The 14,632-nt window shown below is 40.2% G+C and overlaps 1 long non-coding RNA gene across 1 annotated transcript in view; it reads left to right on the top strand.

The window, feature by feature from the left end:
- The window catches only part of LOC141279255 (uncharacterized), a 45,156-nt gene extending 32,769 nt beyond the window's left edge, over window positions 1-12,387 (top strand). Inside the window, exon 3 of the long non-coding RNA XR_012333226.1 lies at window positions 12,269-12,387. This is a non-coding gene — a long non-coding RNA (uncharacterized lncRNA). The remainder of the gene's footprint in view (window positions 1-12,268) is intronic.
- The last annotated feature ends 2,245 nt before the right edge of the window (window positions 12,388-14,632 follow it).

Raw genomic sequence — 14,632 nt, 5'->3', positions numbered from 1 at the left:
ATGGTTGGTCATAAATGAGGTTGATAGCAAGATATTATAAAGACAAAGACTCAGACCCTGCCTTCGGAGTGGTTATAATTATTTTCCATTTAGTGCAAATTCTGTGGGAAGAGACAATGCCCAGATGAAGGAAGAGTGATCCAGTGTTCAAGGTGAAGGAATAGGGAAAGACATGGGCTTTTTTTGTATTTGTGATATAACAGTAAGTTTCAGGGTCTAGTCCTAGAAATGAAATTTTATTAATTGCCAACTAACCTAAGGACAAATAGTAGGAGTAGCTTTCTCAGTAAGTCCTTCATTGTCTTGCTTTTCTGTTTCAAAATGAAAAGAAAATGTTAAGAAAAAGATATGGGAAACTGCTTAGTATTCTCAGGTACACAGTTCTATGGTAAAACTGGGTGAGTGCAGTTTAATTTGGGCACCTATCAATTAACTTCTCAACTTATACCTGAGTACCAAAATGAGACAATTCAGCATATTTTATATTCTTCGATTTTTACGTTGTTAAGTTTTTTCTTTTAACTCTTTCCATACCCTGCCCTGTTTTCCTGTGAGAGAGCTTCAGTGCTAGGACAGCTGCTGATAAACATTTAAGAGTCATGAATCAGAACGACCGCTTAGACAATTATTCTCTTTTTTGAAGTAAATTTTCATCGGGTCAAATGCATACGCAACACCTCTTCTCAGTTTATTGCCTAAGGTTATATCTGGGAAGTGTTGTGTCAGTCTGACCTGATTCATTAAAGTAACTCGCAAGAGCAGTTTTATGAGGTATTGACTTCATGCCTGATCCCTGAAGGGCTTGTGGAATCACTGTGCCACTAAAGTGATCATGAAGCCATGCTCAGTATTGAGCCTCAGAAAAGCAGGTGTTTCTAGGAGGGCTTTCTCCCTCCCTCTCTCCCGCCCTCCACCTCTCCTTCCCTTTCTTTCTTTCTGTTACTTAAATAAAGACAGATAAGTGGACACTGCCTAAATAAGTTAGACTAAGAAAATCTAAAACGAGTCCAGTGCTGCTTATGTTAGAGCCTTTGGTAACTCCTGGAATGGAAGGAGGCAGAAGTGGAAGCTAAACACAGATACTGCCATGTCAGAAATCAACTCCTTTTCCTCCTTCAGTCCAGACACCTCTATCTTCTCAACTCTGCCCATGTCTGATATCTGCTCTGAACACGGGTGGAGAAAATACAGAGATGCTGGTTGTCAAAACTTTTGACTTCATATCAGACTTTATCCTTCCGGCTCACAATCATTATCTAGTCCCAGAACACTTGACAATTTCCCCCACAAGGTCAGTCTGAGAGCTGCATCCTTGGTATCTCCAGTGCCTAGACAATCTTACATTAAAGCACCCATCATGCTGAATTGCAGCTTTCTTTTGATTATATTGCTTTCTTTCCTAGCATACTGTGGGCTACTTGATGGCAAGGAACATGACTAATTCATATTTGTATTCCCAGTGACCAGCAGATTATTTAAACACAGTAGGTTCTCATTAATTGCAAATGAATATTGAATGCATGAATAATTGCATGGATAGGTAGGTGGATAAATAGATAAATGGATGGATGGATGGATGAATGGATGGATGGATAGATGAATTCTGACTTCTTATTTCCTAGGACCTTAACATTTCTTCTCTGAAAAATGAAGCTTTGATGAATACCTCTAAGACCTTTACTAGCATGCTGGGATTCTATGACTCATTGGCTAGTGTTCCAGTTCCAAAATGTACCTCTATATTCCTAGCCATTTTTTTCTCTCCCTGCCAAGAACCCTGATTCCTATTGCTTAGATTAGACCAGCTGGAGTCTGAATCCTATCTTGCCTATTATATTTTATTGCTTATACTTGGCTCTGCTAACTTGTCTGGGTTTGGGGTCTCATCTGTATGTCATATTGTCTCTGTTCTTCCCTGTCTCACTCCCATTAACATCAGAGAATGGCATCATTCTATGAAATGCTACACTAGAACTGCTTAACGAGTCAATATCTCACGATGGCCCCTATGTACATGCTGTGGAAAGGCATGGTCAAGATGCTTCTGTCCTTCCAACCATCCATCCATCCATTTATCCATCTTTTCCATACGATTTTTATGAGCAGGTATTACATGCCAGATACATTATATGTATTTTTGTCCTTAAATGATGAATAAGTTGACTGCCTGATCTCAGGAAGCTTAGCATCTACTAGATATAGGCATATAAATCTGTAAGTGTAATAAAATGTTACAGTTTGGGTGTTAACACAGAAGTCTGTACAGAGTATTACGGGAGATCAAAAGAGAAAATGGTCAATATTATCTAAAAGGGAAAGCAGGAAAGCTTGAGCTGAGCTAATGAGAAGCTGCAAGTAGATGAATACAGTTGGAAGTTGGAGCCTAAGTTAGGGAAAGGAAATTAGCACAGGTTGCTACTAGGCCCACGTCACAATTCAAGCTTTCTCTCTACCCTCTCTTGCTTCTTTCTCCTCCCTTCAATGGGTTTTGACCTCAAATAATAATAAACATCCTATATGCTCAACGCTATCTCAGAGACTGCTTTACTGAGAATACAACCTACTACCTAAGGAGGCTTTCCGTAGGTAATGAAGAGACATGAAATGGAAGACTAGCATGACAGCAATGGTACTTTGGGAAGATCACGTTAGGAACAGTTTGGAGATACAATTTAATAAAACAGTTATTAGATTATCACCGTAGTCCTTATAAGAGTTGATAGGGACCTGAAACTAGGAAGAAAGAGTGGGATAGAGATGGAGGGAATAAAAGAAATGCTACAGATACAGAATAGGAAGGAGATGGTCATCGATATAACACAGAGAAAGAGGGAAAAGAAGTTGAAACAGAGTGAGGTTCACTGAGATAGAGAACTCCGGAAGAAGAGGTTTATCTTAAGTGGGGGGAGCACACAAGAAAATCAGGGTCCGGATTTGCCATGTTGAGCGTGAGTGCCTGTAGGATATCTGGATAAAGATATCCAGGGTGTGCAGGGTGAGTCTGGATTTCAGCAGTGAGGTCTGGGCTGGGAAAAGAAATATGGACATCATTATCCTATGTGTGGAGACAAACTGAGAGGAGGAAACGAGCTCACTCGGGGACAGAACCTATGAAGAAAAAAAGAGGTTACGGACTGAACTCTGGAAAGCATACACACTTAAGTTATTAGCAGAAGAGCCAATGAAAAGGACTGGGGAGGAATCCTCAGGGCTGTAGACGGAGCAGGACAGAAATGTGCTAAGGAATGGCAGACAACAGCCTTAGTGTTGCCAAGGAGGATAGGAACTGAAATATTATTTAGATTTGACAGGGGATGATCAACCATTTACTCATCTTCTATCATGTTTAAAGCACTGTGTTAGGACAGGATATTTAGGACAGAATAATGCTAGGTCCTATCTCACGGTAACCACAGTCCACGGTAACCACAGTCCATACGTACAAGCAATCAGAATATTTCTGGGCAGTGTGATAAGAGCTTTGTTGAAGATGCATACTCAGTGCTGGAAAAACGGAGTAGGGGGTCTGGTGCGGGGGAGCCAATTCAGTCCTCCTGGAGCTACTCTTAGATGACAAGGACCTTGGGAGGGGAATAGGCTTTCACCAGTAGAAAAGCAGAAGAGTATTCAGAGAAGAATGAGAGGTAGGAAAGGGTCTACTTCAAAGTCAATGACTCATTATTTATCTAATGGCCCAAAATTTTCATGTGAAAGAATGGCATTGAGTATTCAGAACACATTGTAAAGCTTCAGAAAACTAGACACATCTCGCTGCAGCTTCCCTTCACTGTCCTCTGCAGGGTAACCTTCCATTCCATCTTCTCTAAAATCCAATCACAAAAGTCACATCTCACTCAGGAGAGAGGTCCAAGTCACATCTCACTCAGGAGAGAGGTCCAAAGAGTAGAGGATTTTTCAGAGTTTATTGGTTGAAGCTGATGCTCACTCTACGGCCTAGTAAATAAAATTTTATTTATAACAAATGTAGCCTCTAGTTTTCTACAGCCCAGGGACCAGAATTTTGAGCTTAGAAAATAACATTCTTTCCAAAATACATTTTCAATGCTATTTGCTCACCTTCTTTTAAAAACATATCATTTTCTTTCTGATTTTATCATCTTTCTGATTTTATCACCTTTTGGGGATTTTTTGAAATGAAAAAAATTTTTGTCTTTCCTTTTTCTTCCCTTCTTATAGGGAAGAAAGTAAAAACCACCCATAGCCCCAGTACTTAGAATAGGAAAGACAAGACACACCTATAAGGTAATGACTCAAAGAATGCAGAAAAAGAGCTTTCTTCTGAGTGAGGAGAAATCCTTTATCACTGACATTATTTAGAGCTGCCAGAACATCATGACAATAAAAAGCAGATAGCCTTTACTTGGTTGTATTGTTATTTTTAAATTCTCTACAGGCAATACATCCACTTATTGTCTGCACCTACACAGATTCCTCCTGCCCATCTCACATCTCAGTATGCTCTGCACATATAAAAATATTACTGATTATAAAAGGACTGTGTTTGGGAAGTATCAAATGAGTAGAGTGAGAGTACATAACATCTCATAGTTTAATCAAACATCACAATTTACTCCCTCAGTTCCAGTATTTGAATATTGTACTTTTGGGCCAAAGATAATGAAAGGAAGAGGCCAATACTACAGTGAGGACACAGCGTAGGCAATTCTAAGATTAATTTAGGATAGTGACTTCTGCAATCAGATATCTGGAAACACACACATCCTGAGGCTGCTTCCTGATTGTCTCTCAGCTGTGCCCTCCTAGAGGCTTCAGGGTCCTCCAGTAACATGTTATTGTATGTTTGCATTCTTGTCCTCAACTACCCTAAACACATTCATTCCTTGGTAATAATAATAGATACAATATATTAAGTACTCAGTTTGAGCTAGACACTAATTTGTATAGATTACCTCACTTTACCCTGAGAACAACCCTCTGAGGAATGCAAAATAATACCCGTAGAATAGCTACTAAGTCAGAGACCTCAGATTTGAACTCCAGGCCATTTAATGCTGAAATCATAGCTTGTTCCAGTATGCCAAGCCTCTTCTTGATCTCCTGAGACTTTGCTTGGGGTGAGCATTCTGCTTGTTGAACATTTATTCTCATTTCTTCTACTAAAAGCATCTGGTTTTTCCATTGGGGAAAAGTACCTCTTTCCCATTAGATATATTCATAGTGAGCCCGTCAATCAAAATGCTTCACCTCTCAGCTGTACCGACACAGGAGTGACCCAAGCTAGGCCAATCAAATGCTCTGTCCCTAGACTCTGAATTTGGAACAGCGTAGAACAGTATGGTCATTGATGAGACTTATTTATCCCGGTGGTGAATGAAGCCCTAAAGAGACTCTCCATTAGTTTCTGCTGTCTAAATTTCAGAGTTACCCTAGTTCTGACCTTTTGAGGCTTGTTATTCAGATTTTTCTTTTAATTTTTTGAGCTATCTCACAACTTTCCAACAAAGTGCTTTTTGGCATAAATTAACAAGGGTTGATAACAGGGTGTCTGTTGTCTGCAACCAAAGAACTCCAACAAACATTGCCGTATACTGCACTTTGTCTATTAAAAACGAAACAAACCAAGACAAAAACAAAATATTGACAACTAATCCTTATGGGGAACACTGCTTTGTCCTATGCTGTATTCTTACTCTGATCTCTTCTTTTTAGAACACACCACTGGTGAGGGTTAGGGGCTTCAACAGATTAATATAGAGACATACAGAGAGAAGAGGGTCCCCGGGGCTTAAAGATATGTGTTGCAGACTTACAGAACCCACTGTATAGATGTGGAAACTGAGAAATAGGTGAGTAAAAGATTGATCAATCTGTTAGAGTGAGTTAATGGACTAGAACCTAGAACCAGGCATCAGCCATCCACTCTAAGAATGCACTTTTATAGAGTGGCCATACAATCACAACATTTTAAACATCTCTTTAGATAATATATATTCTTCCAAACTTTAACCAAAGTTTTCTTTATTTCCCCCAGAAAATTGTTTTGCAACAAAATCTTAGTTTAAAGTAATTCATAGGGCTTCCCTGGTGGCGCAGTGGTTGAGCGTCCGCCTGCCGATGCAGGGGACACGGGTTCGTGCCCTGGTCCGGGAGGATCCCACATGCCGCGGAGTGGCTGGGCCCGGGAGCCATGGCCGCTGAGCCTGCGCACCCGGAGCCTGTGCTCCGCAACGGGAGAGGCCACAACAGTGGGAGGCCCGCATACCGCAAAAAAAAAAAAAAAAAAAAAAAAATTAATAATACTGGTATGATCAATTTATTGTTTTTGAAGAAGGGGGAGAATCTCTTCATTTGTGAAAGTATAGAACAGAGAGTTTGGCTAATAGAGGCTCCATCTCTCTTTGAAGATACCTTGAGCATTAAATGACTCAGATGACTGGCTCTAAGGAGTATCTTATAATTCTAATCCACGTGCTGAAGGTAATTTGGTTTTTGGCCAAAGCCTCAGTGTCTGTTAAGAAATCAGTTTATCTTGGGAGTATTTTTCTTATCACTTCACAGAGGATTTCCTTTCCAATGAATTGAAAATAAAACATGGCTAAGAATAATTCATTTGTTCCCCTATCCATATATGTGTACATTTATTTATTCAGTCAGGACATGATTATTGAATGTTTTGCAGGAGGGATCAAAGATCACAAAGGTAAATAGCATTTATCACCTCAAGGAGCTATAACAAAGAGAAAAACACATGAAACAATTTCCCAAGGTACTATATACAGCCTGTAGTTGAATACATAAAAAGTGCCCCTCCAAATAAAAAACAGCTCTATCTATGTATCCTGATTTATTATTCTTAATGCACTCCTCACTATTTGGAATTATATATTCATGTATTTAATTACCGTCTTTATTGTGTGACCTACACCATAATGTAAGGTGAATGAGGACAAGAACCTTGTCTAGTTCATCTCTGTATTGTCAGCAGTACAAACAGTAACTGGCACAAAGAAGACACTTAACAGATATTGAGTGAATGAATGAATGAGCAATGAAACTTACTTAGAAATTCTTGAGGTTTCAAAGACAAAAAGATGATTGAATTGTATCCTAAAACCTCAATTTAAGGTTAAGAGTAAAGTCAGTAGGGGTAGAAGGGCATTTTAAGAACCAATGACTCTCAGAGAATAACATTCGAAAGCATGGGAGGAAGGGAAGGAGGGATATGTATATAGAGAGAGAGAGACAGAGAGACGGAGAGAGACAGAGAGATAGAAGTTGGTGTGTTGAAGGATCACTGAATAATAGCTCAGGTTAGCGGAAAGACCCGAAAGGTTTCTTGGGACTGATTCATGAATTTCCAATTTTAATCTCTCAGAAATAGGATTGCCCATTAATGGTTTTATGAACGGGGAGTGACAAGATGCTGCCTGTTGGGGAATCACTCCTGCAGTGCTGCAAAAATTGACTGGAAAAGCACTTGAGCTGGAGCAGGGAGAGCAGTTGGGAGGCTACTGTAATAGTCAAAGCAAGAGATCATAAAAGTTTAAATCATGGCCCCATTGAAAGTGCGGAAAAGAAAATGAAAATTAATGATTCTCCATTCACCAGAGCTCGGTTGACACGGGCCATCTCATTTACAGCATTTTATCCACTGAAGGCATTAAATGCTACCAGGCACACCTGCTTCTTAACTTGAGCATCACTCAAGAATAGAACTCGAGCCAAGTAAAATGCAATTTTCTCAGTATGGGACTTCAGCTAAAAACAAGTGAGCACAGCAGTTCCTAACTGCAAGACGGGCGACTTTTTACCAAGGTGGGGAGATCAATTTGAAATAACAACAACAAAACAGGATGTATTCTGTGGCAAATATCTCTCCAAAGGCAATCTGTCCAAGGGGAGGTCTACAAAATCCAAACCTACTGCAAATAGAAAGTTAAAAAAAAACACAACTTCTAAATTCTTGGGAATGGAACAAGAATTCAGTGGTAATTGACCTCACATTTCCAATGTTTTTAACATTCCCTGATTTGAAGCCAAGATAGGTAATTGATGGCTTTTACCATGGTCATAATATACATAACTGACCATGTGATGCCATTACTAGCAACCCCTCCCCAGTCATATGATCCCCAGAGCCACAGTACCACCATGATGTTAGGATATAACAGTTTACAGGGAGGGGGAAGGTAAGGGCTGTCACATATCATTGTTACTAAAAATTAAAAATATGGAAGCTTGAGAATACTTATTTTTTATTATAATAGATTCAAGATTGTAACTAATATAAGACTACATTCACCCAGGGGCATTATACCACACTTTCTTGAATGTAAAGGAAGGGGATTGGAATGCCTTGGGGATTTCCATCACCCTGGCTATGCCCATGGTACAAAGGTGCCAACATGATGACTGCAGTTTAAAAAAAAAGGTAAATAATCACTGACCACAAGAAGATACATTTTGGACTTCTCTAATGATATTCAAAACCTTTATAAACTCACCCCAACCTCTTCTTCTTCCTCCACAATCTCTATACCTAGGACACATTTAATGTGACATTCTTGTAACATGTTGCACTTATTTACCTCTTTTTTTTTTTTTTTTTTTTTGCGGTACGCGGGCCTCTCACTGTTGTGGCCTCTCCCATTGCGGAGCACAGGCTCCGGATGCGCAGGCTCAGCGGCCATGGCTTACGGGCGCAGCCGCTCCGCGGCACATGGAATCCTCCCGGACCGGGGCACGAACCCATGTCCCCTCTATTTCTTTTGCCCAGATTGTCCTTCCTCTTCCTCCACCCTCCAGCCTCTTTGAAGTACTTTCTGACTCTCCTACTGCCAAGCCATGCCCACAGCATCCTCACACACCTCAAACTGCAGCACCTACCTTGCTTTACAAGATTTATGTGTTGGGGGTTATCTACCCTAAAAGACTGCAAGGCCCTTAGGGAAAGTGACCCTTTGTCACCTTGGCAATATGCCTGACACACACCAGCGCTCAGTCAATGTGTAGGGAATGTAAAAAGAATTTAAAAACATCTATTTTGACATGTGTCTTTTCTTCTGCTAGAAAGAGAATTACTTCACATCTTAGTCATGTTAATTTAGCAAATATTTCTTGAACATTTCTAAGTCTAAACCTTGGGGGGACGTCATGATCAAAGATTAATAATATAGTGTCCTTACCCTCAAGTTGCTCACAAGATGAAGAGACAGATATTTATCCCCAGCCACTACATCAAATAGGTGTGTGCACATACATACACATCACAATGAGCTGCAGAAAAATTACAGTTCATTAGGGCATGCTAAAATGGGGTCACGGGGTCAACCCTATGCTCAAAGAGCAGAGCTAAAAAAAAAAAAAAAAAGAGCAGAGCTGAGGAAAGTAGAAGTTAATTCTAGTGTTATGATTAGAGATTGGGGTTTGGGGGCTTCCCAATTTAAACAATGGCTTCAACTCACTTCCCCTTAGACTTGAGTCATACTCTGTTATAGGCTTGGAAAGTTCCCTAAATTCTCCGAGAAATGGAAAAAGGAAGTCCTCAATCCTGCATACAATCTTTTCTCGTCACAATTAAATTGAAACACTTGATGGTCCAGCCTTCAGGAGACTGCTTGAAGGGTAGGGTTTTCTCATCCTGACTCTGAAGCTCAACATTTGGGATTTAGTCAGCAGTAGGAGATGGACTCTTAAGAAAGTGAGTAAAGTTATCTAATGATGGCTCTGTAAGAGTGAAATTCATGATGGCAAAAGGAAGAGAAATAAACGACACTGATAAGAACATCATTTAGAGTCTCAAAACCTTGGTCTCAGATGCTTGTCCTAAGGGAAGCCAGTTTCCAAGTGCTGTGACCTGGGTAGCTGGAAAGAGATCCTTGTCTGGTGATGCCACAGCAAGAGATGCAATTTCCAAATGCTGACTTGGTAGACAGGCGGGAACTGCATTAATCAGAATATTTCAAATATCCAGGGTTAGGGAATGGGAGGACTTTGCAGGTTGTTCTTTGAGTTTAGTCAACCCCAGAATACCTATCATGGATTCACTATGAGAAGCCATGTGGAGCAATAGAAAACACATAGGCTTTCTAGTCTGGCAGACCTGGGCTGGTTTCTAATTCTACCACTATGTGCCTTTGGAGAAGTCCCTTAACTTCTCTGAGGCTCCATTTCCTTAACCATAAAATGGATATAATAGTGATTCACCATGCTTTTGCCCAAATACCACTTACTATAAGCTCAGTGAACAATGGCAGTTATTATTACCATCATATGGGTAGAGGTTAAGACCTCACTCTGAACCAGATATCTGGGCCCAAATCTTGGTATCTATCTAATAATTTAAAATATTTGTGATCTTGGAGAAATTATTTTATCCCTTCAGTTTCTTAACTTGTAAACAGATATAATAATAATTACAAGAATATCAGCCTCACAGATTTGTGATGAGCATCAAATGAGATGATACACTTAACCCTCTCAGTACAATACCTACCAGGTAGTAAGTGTTCAATAAAAGTCAGCTGTCATCATCATCATCATCATCACTGTCGTCATCATCATCTTGAACCCCAGTGTAACCTTCTCCATTGACACGATCCAGGCAGAGTGTAGGTTCTTTTATGTTTAACTTTTCAATCAGTTACAATGACCTCAAAGCAGGAACAGTCATTCCTTGGTATCAGTAGGGGATTGGTTCCAGGAGCCCCTGTGGATACCAAAATCTGAGGATGCTCAAGTCCCTTATATGAATGGCGTAGTAAAATGCACACTGTTGGCCCTCCGTATCCATGCTTTTGTACCCACAGATTCAACCTACCTCAGATTTCAACGTGAAACCCACAGTCACAAAGGGTTTGATTTACCCAGCACTGCCAATTTTGTAGCAGATTATCCTTTTTTACCTCCCAAGCCCGAGAGAAAGTGTAACCAATGATGCTATCATATAGGTAAATAAAGTTCTTTCACAGAAATTATGGTACCTCATTGAGCCCACAACTTTAGGAGTCTAGATTACCTGATATAAAAAGGGAGTTAAATTGGGCAGAGAGAGGGGACATTCACCAGCAGCCTCATTACAATGGCAATCACCATTTAATGGCCAGTGTCTGTGCCAGGCACTGAGTACTTTATATGCACAATCTATGCTCTTCACCTGCACTCTTGCAGAGCATGACAGGAGGGAAATGAGCAGGAAAAATGGCTCTGAGTCCTGGAACCTGGGAAGAAGGCCTTGATCTTGGAGTACACCTCGAATCTTCTCAGCTCCAGGCTTTTGCTCAAATGGTTTCTCTCTCAGGAATTCCTTCTCCACCCGGAAATATGCCACCTGTGCTTCAACGTCCTACCTCCCTGGCACCCTATCCATGTGATGGCTCCCTAGCCATCCTCATCAAGTGAGCTGCCTCTCCTCTGTGCTCCCCATTGCTTGTCGATAGCGCTGTTATAATTAGCAGCTGTGCTGTAATTGTCTGGTAAGTTGTCTACCTCCCCCATCAGCCATAAATTCATGAGAAGAAAGAATGTCTTACTCACGTTTGTAACCTCAATATCCAGCACAGGGTTTGGCACATAATAAGTGCCAAGCATATGTTGGCTTTTTTTTTTTTAGCTCTTTATTGGAGTATAATTGCTTTACAATGTTGTATTAGTTTCTGCTGTTCAACAAAGTGAATCAACTATATGTATACATATATCCCCATATCCCCTTCCTCTTGGGCCTCCCTCCCACCCTGCTTACCCCACCCCTCTAGGTCATCACAAAGCATCGAGCTGATCTCCAAAAGTTTGCCTTTGAGACACTTCTACCTGCTATTTTAGGGTCCCTTCCTCTCCTGGTACCAATACCTCTGCATCAAAATGAACCTCTGTCTTAGGTTCCACTTGCAAAGAACCAACTATTAACAACTGGTAAAAATTCTCCCTTGGTATGTAAATTAATGGTAATTATTTTGTTGAATTATTTAAATAATAACTGGCTATGTAACTGATGGATTTGATCTGTGAATGGGAATACGGTCTGGGGGTCTGGGTGCTGTGGTCTCTCCACTATCCACAATTATCTCCTGTATGAAGTTAAATTTGTTCGCAGCCCATCAGATTCCAGAGCCCAGCCAGGGAAGACCGCCACAGAGCTCCCTGTGAGAGATGCCTCTTAGCCTTGTGACTGGAGAAAAGTTCATTTCTCTTTTAAGAAACCAGGAGCTTCCTCCCTCTTTTCTCTTCTAGTACCTGCCTCAGATCTGGCTACTCCCCCTTTGACTAGCTCTGGTATTTGCATCCTCAGGAAAGGAAACTGTGAAGCAGAACAAAGACCCAGCATCAGAGGCAGCTCAATTCAAGATACCTGCTATGCTGTAGCCTTACTTCCTCCATGTTGTCAAAATAAAACAGAATTACCTCAAAATGAAGGGCATCGCTACAAGCAAGGGTTAACTCCGTCTCCTGAGGGCTGTGATGTTTGCTGATAAAGGCAAGAAGTGAACACTCCGTGAAATGCTGCTCTCCTGGGCTGTCACCTTAAGAGAGGTTTCTAAATGCTGCAGCAAGCACAACAAAACCTGCTGAATAATCCCAGACATTTAGAAGTTGGCATCTGAAACCACATGAGGCCGTGGTTTATTGAACAATTACTGTATGCCAGAGCTTATCATTTATTTAGCTCATGAATCCTGGTGACAGTCCAGTGAGATAAACACAATGATTATGACTCTTTCACAGATGTGGATAAAATTCAGCCTTTCTCTTGGATATGACCTAGTCTTGTGTTCCCCAGACTTTTGAACTTCACAGAGCAGTGAAACTTCCCAACTTAGGTGGTTAATTTTACTGAAAGCAGGTATTTTTAAGAAGCAACAGTGCCATCTATAATTAGTTTCATTTAATTAAAAAGGGCATTTGCTACCATAAAAGAGCACAATCTAAGAATAAAAGGTGTCCTTTAAATTGAATGCATCCATCTGTATGGATAACTTGCATACTCTACTATCTAGCAATTCTACCTCTAGGTTTTTATCTGAGAATGACTCTTATCAATATATACCAGGAAACATGTACAGAAATGTTCAAGCAGCCCTGTTCATTCCAGAAGTAACTGGGAAACAATTCAAATGGCCATCTACAGAAGAATGGATAAATACATATATAGTATATTTACATAATTACATTAGACACAGTAGTTAGAATAAGTTAACAACAGCTGCATTCAAAAAATATGGATCTTAATAAAAGATTGGGTGGTAAAAATTCTGAAAAGATTGCATACAATAAGGTACATTATTTATGAAGTAAAATTCATGATATGCATTTTAGGATTAACATAAAAGTTTATGTGTATCTGTGTCTATAATTATTTAAAGAATGAGAATAAGGTATCTCAGGTGAGGGGAGGCATGAGAATGAGATAAAGGGGAATTACATATATAGAATTAAGTTATAGTCAATGCACTATTTCTGTGCTGGATAGGAGATACACCTGTATTTATTGGATTCTATTGTTGCAAACAAACAAGGGTTATGTGTTGACCAATTATGGGAATGTGTCACAAACCAGTAATTATAATAATGGTAATTATTAATAATCTATTTTTGTCACCTGAGATCCAAAGGCAAACAAAACAAGACCACAAATCCCTCAGTGTATTGTCTTTTTTCCTCTGTTTCCCTAAGGACCCGTTTTAAATTACATTATGAAACAGCCTTAGGCAGTATGTGATTCTACCTTTGGACACAGTGATCTAGACCAACCAACTCAATTTTCCAAGAGGTTAAGAGTTGTAAAGCTATCCCTAGAATTGGGATGGTACTAAAACCTCTACAGGTGAGTTTGGATGAAAGACAGAGAACACAGAGATCAGCTAAATGCACAAAAGACAAGCGACATATGATCGGGTTGAGAAATATGCAGACAGGGTGTAGAGGAGACAGCCAGAGACAGGGGGTAGGAAATGGATGTAGGGCAAGTCGGAAAGAATATTATCATCTGTGAAAAGTACTGCCACTATAATTGCTTATTAATTTGTATCTCCTTCCTGTCTGAAATAATAGGAAATACACTCTGATGTAGAGGGAAGACAATGGTGAGCTACAGTTGCCATGGACTTCCCTTCAGCTCTGAAGTAGGGAAAGTTTCCACTTATTCTACTTACTAGCAGACATGTATGGGGAGACCTGCCGAAGTTACCACACAGTTTATAAAGATGTTATAATGATTAGTGTAACAGTTCAGTGATTGATCTCTACACATCGCTACCTTACTTAAAACTCCTCTATCACTCTCCATGGATTTCAGGATAAAGTTTAAGCTTCTACAGCACATTCTATGACTTGGCCTTTTCTGCCTGCCCAGCCTACTCAGGCACGTCACACCAGCTTCCTGAGTTGGTTGCCTCTTCTTGACTGTATCATGCACTCTCTGCCTTTGCATGTGTTGCTTTGTCTGCAAGGCTGTTTCCCCCTTTATCATCTAGGTAATTCCACCAATCCTCCAATGCTCAGCCCACTCAGACATCCCATCTTCAAGAAGCCTTCCTTGACCATCCAGGTGGATGGTCTGTCCCTTGAAGCACTTCTATCATTAATGTTTATAGTGATCATTCGTTTACATTTTGGTATCTGCTTCATATTGAGAGTTCTTTGAGGGAGCTATTTA

The sequence above is a fragment of the Tursiops truncatus genome, chromosome 8 (assembly GCF_011762595.2).
Source record: "Tursiops truncatus isolate mTurTru1 chromosome 8, mTurTru1.mat.Y, whole genome shotgun sequence".
Classification (NCBI taxonomy): Eukaryota; Metazoa; Chordata; class Mammalia; order Artiodactyla; family Delphinidae; genus Tursiops; species Tursiops truncatus.
Note: the sequence above shows the minus strand (reverse complement) of the source record. Positions and strands in the feature narration are given on the sequence as shown.